This window comes from Hypanus sabinus, chromosome 3 (assembly GCF_030144855.1).
Source record: "Hypanus sabinus isolate sHypSab1 chromosome 3, sHypSab1.hap1, whole genome shotgun sequence".
NCBI classification, from domain to species: Eukaryota; Metazoa; Chordata; class Chondrichthyes; order Myliobatiformes; family Dasyatidae; genus Hypanus; species Hypanus sabinus.
Window position 1 is genome coordinate 98296361 of NC_082708.1, and position 15626 is coordinate 98311986.

General features: G+C 44.3%; 1 long non-coding RNA gene across 1 annotated transcript in view; it reads right to left on the bottom strand.

Moving 5' to 3' along the window:
* Window positions 1-239: 239 nt before the first annotated feature.
* LOC132390798 (uncharacterized) overlaps window positions 240-15626 on the bottom strand; it is a 34403-nt gene continuing 19016 nt past the window's right edge. The window contains exon 3 of the long non-coding RNA XR_009511012.1: window positions 240-371. This is a non-coding gene — a long non-coding RNA (uncharacterized LOC132390798). The remainder of the gene's footprint in view (window positions 372-15626) is intronic.

Below are 15626 nucleotides of genomic sequence, written 5' to 3' on the forward strand. Positions count from 1 at the left end.
TTTGTCTAATCTTACTTATCCTATGCTAATTTATGCTTCAGTTAATAATTCAGAGATGATTACCTCTGAGGTTGATTATACATAGAGAAATACTTCTCTGAGATTTGTCTTTCAATCCAGGATCAACCACCACCAATACTAATAATCCATTAATCTTAATTTTTACGAGGGGTGATTGATAAGTTTGTGGCCTAAGGTAGAAGGAGTCAATTTTTAGAAAACCTAGCATATTTATTTTTCAACATAGTCCCCTCCTACATTTACAAACTTAGTCCAGCGGTCGTGGAGCATACGATCCTTTCTTTGTAGAAGTCGGCATCTTGGACCTCCAGAAAGTGGTCCACAGCAGGGGTGATTGATAAGTTCGTGGCCTAAGGTAGAAGGAGATAAGTTATTAACTTCAAACTTTCTGCATAATCACTCAAAGAGTTGAACTGCATGTGTACGTAACAAGCGCTGTATAACTCATCTCCTTCTACCTTAGGCCACGATAAGTTCTTCTAGTGGCTCAGTCAATGTAATCCTCACCCTCTGTGAGAAAAAAAGGTGCCCAATGAAATCTTTTCCCTCTGACCCTAAATATGTCCCCTAATTTTGAATTGCCATGCTTTGGGGCAAGACTGTTACAATCCACCTCATTAATTCCTCTCATAATGTTAAACATTTCTATAAGGCTGTCCCTCATTCTCGCACACTCCAAGGGATAAAGACCCCAGCCTAGCCAACCTCTCCCTATAACTCAGGCTGTCTTGTCCTGGCAACATCCTCATAAATATTTTCTTCACTCTTTCCAGTTTAGCCATGCTTTTCCTGTAAAAAGTGACCAAAACTGTACACAGAACTGTACACGGTGCAGCTTCACCAACCTACAACTGCAATATAATGTCTCCTATACTCAATGCCCTCATGGATAATGGTTAGAATGCTAAACCCCGTTTTCGCCACCTTGTCCACCTACTTTCAACAAACAATGCACTTGTACTCCCAAGTCCTTCGGTTCCAATACCCTCCCCGGTGCCCAACCATTCATATTATACATCCTACACTAGCTTGACTTTCCAAACTTACACTTAACTATATTGAAATCCATTTGCAACATTTTGGCCCTGAATGATCAACACTGCCCAGTAATCTGATAACTTTCTTCACTAGCACCACTTCCTAATTTTATGTCATCTGCAAATTTATTGATTAAGCTTTGTGCATTCACACCCAAATTATTGATATAAGTAACGCATAACAAAAATCCTAACATTGACCCTTGTGGCATACCATCAGCCTCCATTTCAAGAAATAACTTTCAATCACCACCCTGCGCTTCTATAATGAGAGGATTACGGACAGACCTTTTTACTCAAAATGTTGTCAGTCCACAGCTCTACAATGATCAGGATGAGCAGGTATGTTAATCAGGAAGATAAAGTAAAACAAAATGTCTCGATTCATAGGGTCCTTATTAAGGCCTTGAAGCATGCGAGGCAAGATAATGTGAAATGACAAGGTCACTGGGTGAGACTGGTTCAGCTGACAATGTAAAATTCATTAAGAAGTAATTAGCTTTAGAATTGTAGTTGACTGGAAAGCGTAGATTAGAAAAGAAGCACATAAGTATGAATAGTCAACGAGCCTGTTGGAGTTCTCCTCGGACTGGAATTGTGATCGGTGCCAAGGATCTCTGAGATTCTTCAGACTAGTCATTGTAAATCGGAGTCCCTAATGGGCATGAACATTGATTTTCATCAGTCATTCTACAGTGTGTGTGTGTGTGTGTGTGTGTGTGTGTGTGTGTGTGTGTGTGTGTGTGTGTGTGTGTGTGTGTGTGTGTGTGTGTGTGTGTGTGTGTGTGTCTCTATATATATATATATATAAATAACCTCTTGCTATACTTTCAAAAAATGCTCTGTAGTAACCTTGAAGTGCACTTTCTCCCTCATTGATGTGAATTCTCAAAGCCTACTTATTTTCCATTGCAGTTTCCTACTTGTAAGCCAATGTGGAATCCAGCTAAAAACCTCTGCCTGGATTCCATGGGACCTAATCTTCCAGACCAGCCTACTATGTGGGACCTAGTTGCAGGCCTCGCTAAAGTCAAATTAACAACATCCATTGCCTTACCCTCACCTGCCATTTTGGTTTCTTCAAAAAACATTTAAAAGGTTCATCAAGCATGACCTCCCATCCCACAAAACCATGCTGACACCTAATCAGACTCTGTCTATCCAAATGCTGGTACATCCTGCCCCTCAGAGTTCCCTCCAATAACTTCCCCAGCATCAGTGTCAGGCTGACCATCCTGTAGTTCCCTTCAGTTAGCTTGTCCTTGCTACACTTCATAAACAATGGGATAACATTAGCCACCTTCCAGTCTTTGGGAACATTATCAGTGCTTTACAAATATCTCCACAAAGGCCTCTGCAGTTTCCTCTATAGCCGTCTACAAAGTCCAACTCCACCCTGGACAGTCCCAAGCCTAGCTGCAAAAAAGGAGGGTTTGGTATGGGGCTAGCAACCCATCCTTTTAAAAATACAGTGCTACAGAAATGGCAATGGAAGCTCCTAAGGTCTCATCCCTGGGAGGAGAAGAATCTTTGTCCGAATGTGAAAGACTGGCCCAGGACAGAGGGCTCCAGCGAGCTGCTATTGGCCTATGCCCCAGTAGGAGTGCTCCCACAAAGTCCAAGATGCACATAACAGGCCATGGGAATTTATTCACTTTAGAACTGCAAATGCCTCCTCCCATTAGGACCACATGTGTTTTTTCTTTCACGGAATCTCGGTGAATCCCTTTTATTCCAGATGCAGTGATTCACATTGACAGGTTCACAATACACCACCAAGATTGGACTGCTGAGTCTTCCAAAGCCAAACGTAGGAGGGGTTCACTTCATGATCAATTCCTCACACTGTAAAAATGTGGCAGTGCTGTCCCACTTCTGTTCACCAGATCTGGAAACCTTCCAATCAAGTGTCATCCATTTTACCTGCCAGGGGAGATTTCTGCAATCATCTTGGTAGCAGTGTACATTCCATCTCAGGCCAATGTCAAACAAGCTTTAGATGAACTGTGCGATGTGATCAACAGGCACCAAACAGCACACCCTGATGCCTTCCCCAGCATTCTGGGGGATTTCAACCAGGCCAGCTTGAAAAAGTCCCTAAGCAATTATTAGCAACAAATCACTTATAGTACCAGAGGAAGCAGCTCACTGGACCACTGCAGCAAGAGTGCCTACTGTGCTATTCCATGTCTGCACTTTGGAAGGTCTGATCTCCTGGCTGTGTCTCTGAGTATAGGCAGAGACTGAAAATGGCAGCACTAGTAGTGAGGACCAAGAAGGTAAGGAGAAGGGGTGCTCACAGGACTGCTTTGATTTGATGGACAGGACTGTATTCAGTGATTCATCTCCGAGTCTGAATGAGTATGCTATAGTTGTTACCTACCTCAATAAAACCTGTGTGGATGAGTGTGTGCCTATGAAAACTTACAGTACATTCCCTAACCAAAAGCTGTGGATGAACCAGGATGTTCATAGTCTGCTGAGGGCTAGATCTGTGGCATTTAATTCCATACAACAAAACCAGGTCTTGCAGAGGGCTATTTCAAGACCCAAGAAACAATTCCAGGAGAGGCTGGAGGCAACATCAGATGCATGTCAACTTTGGTAGGATTTGCAGGCCATTACTTCCTACAAAGCAAAACCCAACATCATGAATAGTTGTGATATTTCACTGCAAGACAAGCTTAATGCCTTATATGCTCAGTTTGAAAGGAGAATAAAATCATAGCTGTGAGGATCCTTGCTACATCTGGTGACCCTGTGAAGAAACATTTTGAGAGATTGGTCATGGCTAGAATCAACTCCTGTCTTAGCAAGGACCTGGACTCACTAACATTTGCCTATTGCCATAATAGGCGGATGTGATTTCAATGGTTCTTCATGTGTCCTTGGATCACATGGACAATATAAATCAGAATGCTGTTCATTGTCTATAGCTCTGCGTTTAACACTATCATTCCTACAGTGCTGATCAAAAAGCTATAGAACCTGGGCCTCTGTATCTCCCTCTGCAATTAGATCCTTGATATCCTAACTGGAAGACCTCGATCTGTGTGGATTGGTGATAATATTTCCAACTCACAGACAATTAACACTGGTGCACCTCAAGGATGTGTGCTTAGTCCACTGCTTTATGCTCTCTACACCACTGACTGTTGTGGCTGGGCATAGCTCAAATGCAATCTATACATTTGCTGATGGTACAACCATTGTTGGCCGAATCTCAGATGGTGATGAAAGGGTGTACAGGAGCAAGATATATCAACTAGTGGAGTGCTGTTGCGATAACAACCTTGCACTCAGTGTCAGTAAGCCGAAAGAGCTGATTGTGGAGTTCAGAAAGGGTAAGACAAGGGAACACGAACCAATCCTCATAGATGGATCAGAAGTGGAGAGAGTGAGCAGTTTCAAGTCCTTGTGTTTCAAGATCTCTGAGGACTAATCTGATCGCAACATATTGATTCAGCTATAAAGAAGACAAGATAGTGACTATGTTTCATTAGGAGTTTGAGGACATTTGGTTTGTCACCTAAGACACCTGAAAACTTTTACAGATGTACTGTGGAGAGCGTTCTGATTGGCAGCATCATCACTTGGAATACGGCAGGGGAGGGCGGGCGCTACTGAGCAAGATTGAAATAAGTTGGAGAAATTAGTAAAATTAGTCAATTCCATCATGGGCACTAACCTCTGTAGTATCCAAGACATCTTCAAGGAGCGATGCCTCAGAAAAGTGGTATCCATCATCAAGGACCCCCACCATCCAGGACATGCCCTTTTCTCACTGTTACCATCAGGTAGGAGGTACAGAAGCCTGAAGGTACACACTCAGTGATTCAGGAACAGCTTCTTCCCCTCTGCTCTCTGATCTCTGAATGGACATTGAATTCTACCTCGCTACTTCTTAAAAAAATTTTTTTTGAACTATTTATCTTAATTTCTTTCTTTTACATCAGTCACTGAAAGTAAGCATGCAGGTACAGCAGGCAGTGAAGGAAGCTAATGGCATGTTGGCCTTCATAACAAGGGGAGTTGAGTATAGGAGCAAAGAGGTCCTTCTACAGTTGTACAGGGCCCTGGTGAAACCCCACCTGGAGTATTGTGTGCAGTTTTGGTCTCCAAAAAAAAGGAAAAGACATTCTTGCTATTGAGGGAGTGCAGCGTAGGTTCACGAGGTTAATTCCTAGAATGGCGGTACTGTCATATGTTGAAAGATTGGAGCGACTGGGCTTGTATACACTGGAATTTAGAAGGATGAGAGGGGATCTGATTGAAACATATAAGATTATTAAGGGATTGGACATGCTAGAGGCAGGAAACATGTTCCTGATGTTGGGGGAGTCCAGAACCAGAGGCCACAGTTTAAGAATAAGGGGTAGGCCATTTAGAATGGAGTTCAGGAAAATCTTTCACCCAGAGAGTTGTGGATCTATGGAATGCTCTGCCTCAGAAGGCAGTGGAGGCCAATTCTCTGGATGCTTTCAAGAAAGAGTTAGATAGGGCTCTTAAAGACAGCAGAGTCAAGGGATATGTGGAGAAGGCAGGTACTGGGTACTGATTGTGGATGATCAGCCATGATCACATTGAATGGCAGTGCTGGCTCGAAGGGCTGAATGGCCTACTCCTGCACCTATTGTCTATTGTCTATTCATTTAACTATTTAATATATATATATATGTACTTACTGTAATTCATTCATGTACCGCTGCTGCAAAGTTAACACATTTCACAACCTATGCCGGTGATATTATGGTTCTGATTCCATACCAAGGTTTATCAGGAGCGCTAAGCTTTGTTAATGATCCCTCCCATCTGTCCAGCAATCCCTGTGACCCCCTATCATCAGGCAGGAAACAGAGTCATAGAAGAATACAGCACAGAAACATGCCCTTCAGCCCATATGGTCCATGCCGAACCATTTAAATTGCCTATTCCCATCGAACTGCACCCGGACCAGAGCCCTCCATACCCCTGCCATCCAAACTTCTCTTAAACATTGAAATCGAGCTCATGTACACCAGTTGTGTTGACAGCTGATTCCACTCTTTTTTGACCCTCTGAGTGAAGAAATTCACCTCACTTTCTCCTTAAACTTTTCACCGTTCACTCTTAACCCATGACTAGTTGTAGTCCCACTCAATCTCAGTGGAAAAAGCCTGTTTGCATTTACCCTATCTATACTTTTCATAATTTTGTATACCTCTATCAAATCTCTCCCTTCTACATTCCAAGGAATGAAGTGCTAACCTATTTTTTTTTATCTTTCCTTATACCTCAGGTCCTCCAGTCCTGGCAACATCCTCATAAATTTTCATCTGCAAATTTGCTGATCCAGTGAATGAAATCAAATTATCATTCAGGTTATTGATATCGATAACAAATGGCAACAAACAGAACACCGATATCTGTAGTACTCCAGTAGTCACAGGCCTCCAGAGAGAGATGTAACCATCTACTACCACTCTCTGGCTTCTCCCACAAAGCCAATGTCTGATACAATTTCCTACCTCATCTTGAATGCCGAGCGACTGAACCTTGTTGACCAGCCTCCCACATGGAACCTGGTCAAATGCCTGGCTGAAGTCAATGTAGACAACATCCACTGCACTGCCTTACCTTCAACTTTCCTGGTAACTTCCTCAAAGAAGATAGGCTAGACAGGACCGACCATGAACAAAACCATGTTGACTATCCCCACCCAGTTCTTGATTATCTAATAACTCATACATCCGGTCCCTCAGAATACCTTCCAATAATTTTTCCACTACTGTTGTCAGGCTCACTAGCCTTCAATTTCCTGGTACATTTTTACAGCCTTTCTTAAGCAGTGGAACAACATCAGCTGTCCTCCAATCCTACATTACCTCACCTGTCACTAAGAATGCTAGGGCCGCTGCAATCAGTGGCGTATCTAAGGTATGGCAGGTATGGCATGTGCCCTGGGCACCACTGAGCAGTTTCTATTAAAGTCAGACAAGCCATCCTCGGATAGTGAAAAAAGAATTTTCTTCAGATGTATGATCTGTCTTTGATTATCATGGGTGAGAAGCACTGGGATGCCCTTATTTCAGAGCATTGTGTAAAAAGACCATGAAACGTTTCTTTACGAAGAAGGAAAGTGGAGCTGAAGGACGGAAGAAACGAAAGTTGGAGACGGAGGAAGCCAAGAAGTCGAGCAAGTTCTTCATGCCCTTCTTTGAAAAGCCCAAAACAAGTAGCTCCACAGGTTCCATGGAGTCGCCTGCATCTGCTACCAGTTTGTTCGAATCCCAAGGTGGATCAAGTACAAATGTGTCACAAGCCAAGGAGGAAGTCAGGTCAGATAAATCCGAGTATGACGAGATTAAGCGTGAGGCTGCCACAGAGAACGTGGACATGACAGGAGGGGAAGACGATGGTGGTAATGTTGAGTTTATTGATGAGATTTTACCTGGCGAGATTGAACCTGACGACACTGAACCTAGTGAACTGGATGGTGTCAAGGAGCCTCGAACTGTCAAACCAGAAGTGATTGAACAGCATGACATTGGACTTCTGAAGTTCGACAAGGATACTGGAAAAGCAATTCTGCCTGACACGTTGAGAACAGAAATAATAAAGCTGGGTTCGAAGTATTTCCAGAATAGTGAGGGGCCTTTCCTACCAACAAATAACCATTCAATGAACAAAACTTTGACAGGAATGACATTATGATCATTAGAGGCAAATTGTTCCCTTTCTCACTCTCTAACAGAAGGTCAAGTATCACACACTCTCTTGTTGGGACTGATATGTATTGATGAAGGAAACTTTCCTGAACAGATTTGACAAACTTTCTCCCATCTAGTCCTTTTGCGGTCTGAGAGTCCCAATCAATATGTGGAAAGTTAAAATCACCTACTATTACAACCTTATGTTTTTTGCAACAGTCTGCGATCTATTTGTTCTTCTAAATCCTGTTGACTGTTGGGTGATCAGTAATATAGCCCTATTAACGTGGTCATGTCTTCCTTATTTCTCAGTTCCACCCATGAAGTCTCGCTAGATGAATTCTCCAGTCTGTACTAATGAATCTCTGCTGTGACATTTTCCTTGACTAGTAATACCACCCCTCCTCTTTAATCCCTTCCCTCTCTGTCGCACCACCAACTGGAATACTAAGCTACCAGTCCTGCTTCTCCTGCAACCAAATCTCACTAATGGATACAATATCATAATTCCATGTGTTGATCCATGCCCTGAGCCAATCTGTCTTTCCTACAATACTTGTTACATTGAAATATACACAGCTCAGACATTAGTTGTATCATGCTCAACCTTTTGATTCTTGGCTTTGACTGGGGTCTTAAGATCTGTCTCCCCAATTTCTCCACTGTCTGTTCTGGCAGTCTGCTTCCCATCTCCCTGCAAGTCTAGTTTAAGACCCCAGCCCGTGCAGCATTAGCGAATTTTCCTGCTAGGATATTAGTCCCTTTCTAGTTCAGGTGCTGATGCACCATCAATAACTCACACTGAGACGTAGGCGAGATATCGGCTTTTATTGACTGGAAGAAGGAACCAGGAGTGAGTGTCTATCATACAAGGTCCTGGAGACTGAGGCCGATCTTCAGGCCGCAGGTCTCCTTTATACAGGAGCCTGTGGGAGGAGCCACAGGAGCAGTCAGCAGGGGCGTGTCCCGACAGGCACATAGTTCACCACAGGTGCAAACAGTCCCTTCTGTACAGGTCCCACCTTCCCGAGAAGAGAACCTAATGATCCAAAATTCTGATGCCCTCCCTCTTACACCAACTCCTTAGCCAGGTGTTAAACAGTGTAGTTTTCCTGGTTCTGGCCTCACTAATACTTGATACAGGTAGCAATCCTAAGATCACAACCCTGGAGGTCTTGCCATTTAAATTAGCACCCAACTACTTGAACGCCCTTTGCAGAATCTCGTTATTGGCATCAACATGGACCACGATTTCTGGCCATTTAAGACTGCTGAGGACTCGATCCAAGATGTCCCAAGCCTGGGCACCTGATAGGGAAAATCCCATCCAGGAATCTCTTCCTCATCCACAGAACCTCCTTTCTGTTCCCCTAACTAATGAATCCCCTATCACCACAGCTCACCTCTTCTCCCCACTTCCCTTCTAAGTCACGGAGCTAGTTTCAGTGCCAGTGATTTTCCTCCACTAGGTCATCCCAGCCACCCCCACCCCCAACCAACAGTATTCAAAGTATACTTGTTGCTGAGAGGGATGGCCACAGGACTACTCTGCACTGGCAGTTTGATACGTTTCCCCTTCCTGTCTGTCTCCTGTGTCCTGCACCTGGGTTATGACTACCTCTCCATATGTCCTATCGATCACCCTTCAGCCTCCTGAATGAGGCTTGCAGGTGAAGTCGTCAAGGACACAGGAGATCTCCCTGCCATTCCACATCCTGCAGGAGCAGCATTCAGCTATCCTGTTTGGCATAGCTACTGTTCTAACTGTGCAAATATAAAGAAGGAAACAATAAATAAACTGGAAAAAATAACTGCAGCTTTTTCACCTTCTCTCACTCAAGCCTCTCCTCGCTGAACTCAGAAAGCACAAAAGCCTCAGATGACCACTCCAATACTACTCACTCCAACAATACAATCTCCACACATATGATGCACCAGTAGTGTTATGCTGTTTACTTTTTAACTTGTGTCATAAATGCACCTTATTAGTTGTTAATTTGATTGTGATAGTATTACTGACCTGTTACATTTGAGTTATATGTGCAGTGCACCTTGGTCTGGAGGAACGTTGTTTCAGTTGGCAGTGTACATCTGTGTGTCTGAATGAGAATAAACCTCAACCTGAACTTGAACATCCCCCAAAACATCTCCACGTTCCTTACCTCCTGAGCAACCATGACTTGCTCCTCAGTAATCACCCAAGGAGGAATATTCATTGAAAACCCATTCATGAGGTAACAAAAGAAATTGATGAGGGTAGGGCAGTGGATGTGGTCTATATGGACTTTAGCAAAGCATTTGACAAGGTTCCTCATGAGAGACTCATCCAGAAAGTCATGAGGCATGCGATAAGTGGAACCTTGGCTGTTTGGATTAAAAAATTGGCTTACAGGAAGAAAGCAGAGGGTAGTTGTGGAAGGAAAGTATTTTGCCTGGAGGTCGGTGACTAGTGGAGTGCTGCAGGGATCTGTCCTGGGACCCCTGCTATTTGTGATGTTTATAAATGACCTGGATGTAGAGGCAGAAGGATGGGTGAATAAGTTTGCGGATGACATGAAGATTGGAGGAGTTGTGGATGGAGCTGTAGGTTGTTGAAGGTTACAAGAGGATATAGACAGGCTGCAGAGTTGGGCAGAAAAATGGCAGATGGAGTTCAATCCGGACAAGTGTGAGGTGATGCATTTTGGAAGGACAAAGCAGAAGGCTGAGTACAGGATTAATGGTCAGTTACTTAAGAGTTTGGATGAATAAGGGGACCTTGGGGTTCAAATCCATACATCCCTCAAGGTCGCTGCGCAGGTTGATAGGGTAGTTAAGAAGGCCTATGGGACGCTAGGCTTCATTAACAGGGGGTTTAAGTTCAAGAGTAGAGAGGTCATGTTGCAACTCTACAAATCTCTGGTGAGACTGCACTTAGAGTATTGTGTTCAATTCTGGTCACCTCATTATAGGAAGGATATGGAAGCTATGGAGAGGGTGCAGAGGAGATTTACCAGGATGTTGCCTTGTTTGGAGAACAAGTCATGTGAAGCAAGGTTAGCAGAGCTGGGACTTTTCTCTTTGGAGCGTAGAAGAATGGGAGGGGACTTGGTAGAGGTCTACAAGATTATGAGAGACATAGATAGGGTGGGTAGTCAGTACCTGTTTCCCAGGATACCAATAGAAAACACCAGAGGGCATATGTACAAAATTAAGGGAGGGAAGTTTAGGGGAGACATCAGGGGTAAGTTTTTTACACAGAGGGTTGTGAGTGCCTGGAATGAATTGCCAGGGATGGTGGTGGAGGCTAAAACATTAGGAGTATTTAAGAGCCTCTTGGAGAGGCACATGGATGAAAGAAAAATAGAGGGTTATGGAGTAGTGTGGGTTTAGTACTTTTTTTTAAGGATTATATGGGTCGGCACAACATGGAGGGCTGAAGAGTCTGTACTGTGCTGTAGTGTTCTATGGTTCTATCTTCCGTGGCTTAAGACATAGGTGGTCCTGCTTATCACTAAGGGGCCTATCCGCTCTCTAGCCACCTTTCACTTTTAATATAGCTAAAGAACCTCTTGAGATTTCCATTAACTTCACCTGTCAGGTCCCTGTATCTGTCTTTCTGAATTTCCCCTTAAGAGTATGACTATTTTTATAGTCATCCAGTAGTTCACTTGCCCCCAACCTCCTAAACCTAATGTATGTTTCCTTCTTTTTCTCACCAGACTCTCAATATCTCTTGTCAGCCAGGACTCGCTATACTTGTCAGGTCACCCTGCACTCTAACATGCTGCCAGCACAATTGCTGTTATATTTTTAAAAGCCATTCATTTGAATTTGTTGCTTCTTTTTCAAACAGTCTCACTCAATCAACCTCTGCTAGATGCTGCCTAATTCCCCCAAAATTAGCCCAGGTCCAGTTTAGGACCCTAACCTGTGGGGCCGTCTTCTCCTTTTCCACACCACCTTAAAACAAATGGAGTTACGATTACTAGAGCTGAAGTTCTCCCTGGCTGCCACTTCATTTCCTTGTCCTACTTCACTCCCTGAGAGATGGTCCACTATTACATCTGCCCGAGTAGAGAGAGAGAGAGAGAGAGAGAGAGAGAGAGAGATCTATCTCTCTCTCTCTCTCTCTCTCTCTCTCTCTCTCTCTCTCTCTCTCTCTCTCTCTCTCTCTCTCTCTCTCTCTCTCTCTCTCTCTCTCTCTCTCTCTCTCTCTCTCTCTCTCTCTCTCTCTCTCTCTCTCTCTCTCTCTCTCTCTCTCTCTCTCTATATATATATATATATATATATATATATATATATATATATTGACTAAGGTAATTTTCCAGGGTGCAGCTCACAAATTCCACTCCATTCAAGCCCTTAACACTCTCTGTGGTCTAATCAATACCAGGGAAATTAAAGTCTCCTATTAACACACTTCTATTATTCTTACAACTATGAGCAGTTTCTCTACATTCTATCCCTGCTCCCCAAGCTCCTGGTGACTACTGGGGGTCGAGAATACAACCGCGGTAGAGAGACCCTTCTTGTTTCTAAATTACACCAATATGGCCACACCGTATGATTGTCCAAGAATGTTGTGTCTAGGTAACTGAAGGGTTAACATATGAGCAAACACGAGGAAATCTGCAGATGCTGGAAATTCAAACAACAACACACACAAAATGCTTGCAGAACACAGCAGGCTAGGTTAACATATGAAGTGTGTTTGATGGCTAGGGGACTGTGCTCATTGGAGTTTAGAAGAATGAAGAGGGATCTCATTGAAACCTGTCAAATATTGAATGGCCTAGATTGAGTGGATGTGGGGAGGATGTTTCCTGTCATGGAAGAATGTAGACCAGAGAACACAGCCTCAGTACAGAGGGACATTCATTTAGAACAGAGATGAGGAGGAATTTCTTTTACCAGAGGGTAGTGAATCTGTGGAATTCATTACCACAGACAGCTATGGAGGTCAAGTCATTGGGTATATTTAAAACAAAGGTTTACAGGTTCTTGATTATTCAAGGTAATAAAGGTTACGGGGAGAAGGCAGGAGAATGGAATTGAGAGGGGTAATAATTCAGCCATAATGGAATGGTGGAGCAGACTTGATGGGCCAAATGGCCTGATTCTGTTCCTAAGTCTTATGGTCTTACTGTTGTCAAATCCTCCTTTATGAAACCGCTTGTAGCTCCTCTTGCTTGCCCGTACCTCTTTCATGCCTGTAGCATCTGTTTTCCTGGAATATCGAGCTGCCCGTCCTCCCCTTCTCCAACCATGTTTCTGTTATGGCTACAATATCTATTCCTCAGAGCTAATCCTTGCTCTGAGTCCATTTGCCTTGCGTGTTTAAACCTCGTCCATTGAAATAAATGCAGTTTGACTTAGTTTTCTTTTCCCTTCCTTTACAATGCCCGTGACTACTCTGATGATTAAACTTGCTCTCACAGACTGCTGATTTATCCAATGACTTGCTCCTGTCCAGTGTCCCACTATCCTCTCATGTAGCATGAGCAAGGACATTGCTCCCCCTCTGGTTCAAGTGCGACCCAGCCCTCTCTTAGCCCAAGAGCAATCCCAATGGTCAAAGAACATGAATCCCTCCCCCTTGCACTAGATCCTCTTCACAAATCCATCTGGCCCATCCTTCCATTTCTGATCTCGCTAGCACTTGGTGTTATGAAAAATCTGGAGATAACTTTCCTCAAGATCCTACCACTAACCTGAATCTCATTCTGCAAGACCTCATCCCTTGTTCTATCTGTGATGTTTTTACCAATGTGTACTATACAATGGCCTCAGGCTGTTCACAATACCCCCCCACTCCCACAGAGATTTTTCAGGGACCTATCACTACTGCCCTGTCAAACTACACCCTCTGCCTGAGCCTCGGAGCCAAAGACTGGATTACTGCTTTGAGCTCCTGAAAGAACAGACCACTCAACAGTATCCTAGGGGGGACATGGCCACAGGGGAACCCTGCTTACTCCCCTGATTGTCCCCCAATGATTACCCATCTATTTGAAACCTGAGCCCTGCGTGTGAACCTCATTCACTTGTCTGGCTGGTCCTGAGTACCTCCAGCTCCAGCTCTTTGATCTGGGTTGACAGGAGTTGGGTGAACCTGCCACAGATGTAATCATCAGGAGATCCCGCCTTTTCACAGTTTGCAGGAGGGGCATTCCACTGCCCTAACTATCATCCCATCTACACTGAAATAAATACTAAGGATACTAAAAATAAAACCTTACCGATTCTTACCCGTGTCCTTTCACCAAGGCCTCAACTTCTCATTTTCACAATTTCGGCCGCAAAGGACACTCCGCTCAACCTTACCTTCCTTTAACTGGATAAAGTGCCTTCTAATTAACCAATCAAAGTTCCTACTCTTGCTCTGAGCACCTGGACCTCTTGGACCAAAGCCTCCCCACTCCTACATTGGCCCACAATCACAAGCACCATTTCTCAGCTCTTTTGAATTCAGCTGCTCTAGCTCTTGCTCCAAGTCCAGAGTCCCAAAGAGCGAAAAGACAAGCACTGACGAGATGACTAAATCCTCCCTCAACTAGTATTTTTCTATCCAGTTCTTATCAACTATCCTGAACCCTTGGCTTCCTGTCACTTGTTCTTTGCTACAGAAACTCCCCTCATTAAGCTGTCCTCTACCATCACTACATCCCCATTGCACCTACCATTTGAAAGCCTTCCTGTGTTACGCTCTTTAAGCTCTTCTACCCTGCCGTTTCCACTCTCATCTAAAACAGCTAATGGAACTCAAGCCCACTCGGCAGGTCCTCTTACATGCTTGCAGTCACATTCTGAAATCCCAAGTTTGTAAATTAAATGACATGGCAGCTACCTGGTACAAAGCAACCAGGTAATTTTCCCTTCCTAAGCAACACACACAAAATGCTGGAGGAACTCAGCAGGTCAGGCATCCATGGAAATTAATAAATACCAGTAGTCGATGTTTTGGGCCACGGCCCTTCTTCAGGATTGGAAAGGAACAGGTAAGATGCTAGAATAAAATGTTGGGGAGAGGGTAAAGAGGCTTGCTGGAAGGTGATAGGTAAAGCCAAATGAGTGGGTAAGGTCAAGGGCTAGAGAGGAAGGAGGAGAGTGAACCACGGGAGAAAGAGGAGGGGACACAAGGGAAAGTGAAAGGCAAATGAGAAGAGGTAGAAGTTAGAGTGGGGAATTGGGGGGGGGGGTGGAATTGTTTACTTGTAGGAGAAGCCAATGTTTATGCCATTGGGTTGGTCCCTACCCATACGGAATATAAGGGTTGCTCCTCTGCCCTGAAAGTTGTCTCATCTTTGTCCGTGGCCTCCTCCTGTGCCAACACATTAGAATGGGAATGGGAATCAGGATCAGGATGTTTGGCCGCTGGGAAGTCCTGCTTCTGGCAGATGGTGTGGAGGTGCTCGTGGAAGCAGTCCCCAGTTTATGACAGGTCTCCCCAGTGCAGCATGCTGGCCGGTGATGTAGTGGCAGAGAAAGACTGGGGATCATTACCAGGGAAGGCTTGGAATGTGGACTGTTCTATGTAGTTAGACTTAGCTGGGTCCATGTGGGTGCCCACGGCTACACCTTGAATCTGGAGAAGGTGGGAGGTGCTGAAGGACACATTTTTGAGGGTGAGGACCAGTTCTGCCAGACAGAGGAGTGTGGTGGTGGAGGGGAACTGACTGAGAAAAAAGTGAAGAGCAGAGGCCTTTTTGATGGAGGTGTATAGGGACTGGACATCCGTGGTGAAGTTGAGGTGGTCAGGGCCGGGGAATGAAAGTTACTGAGGAGATTGAAGGCATGAGAGATGTCATGGATGTAGGTGGGAAGAGACTGGACCAAGGGGAATGGAACGGAATCAAGACATGAGGACACGATTTCGGTGGGGCAGGAGCAGGCAGAA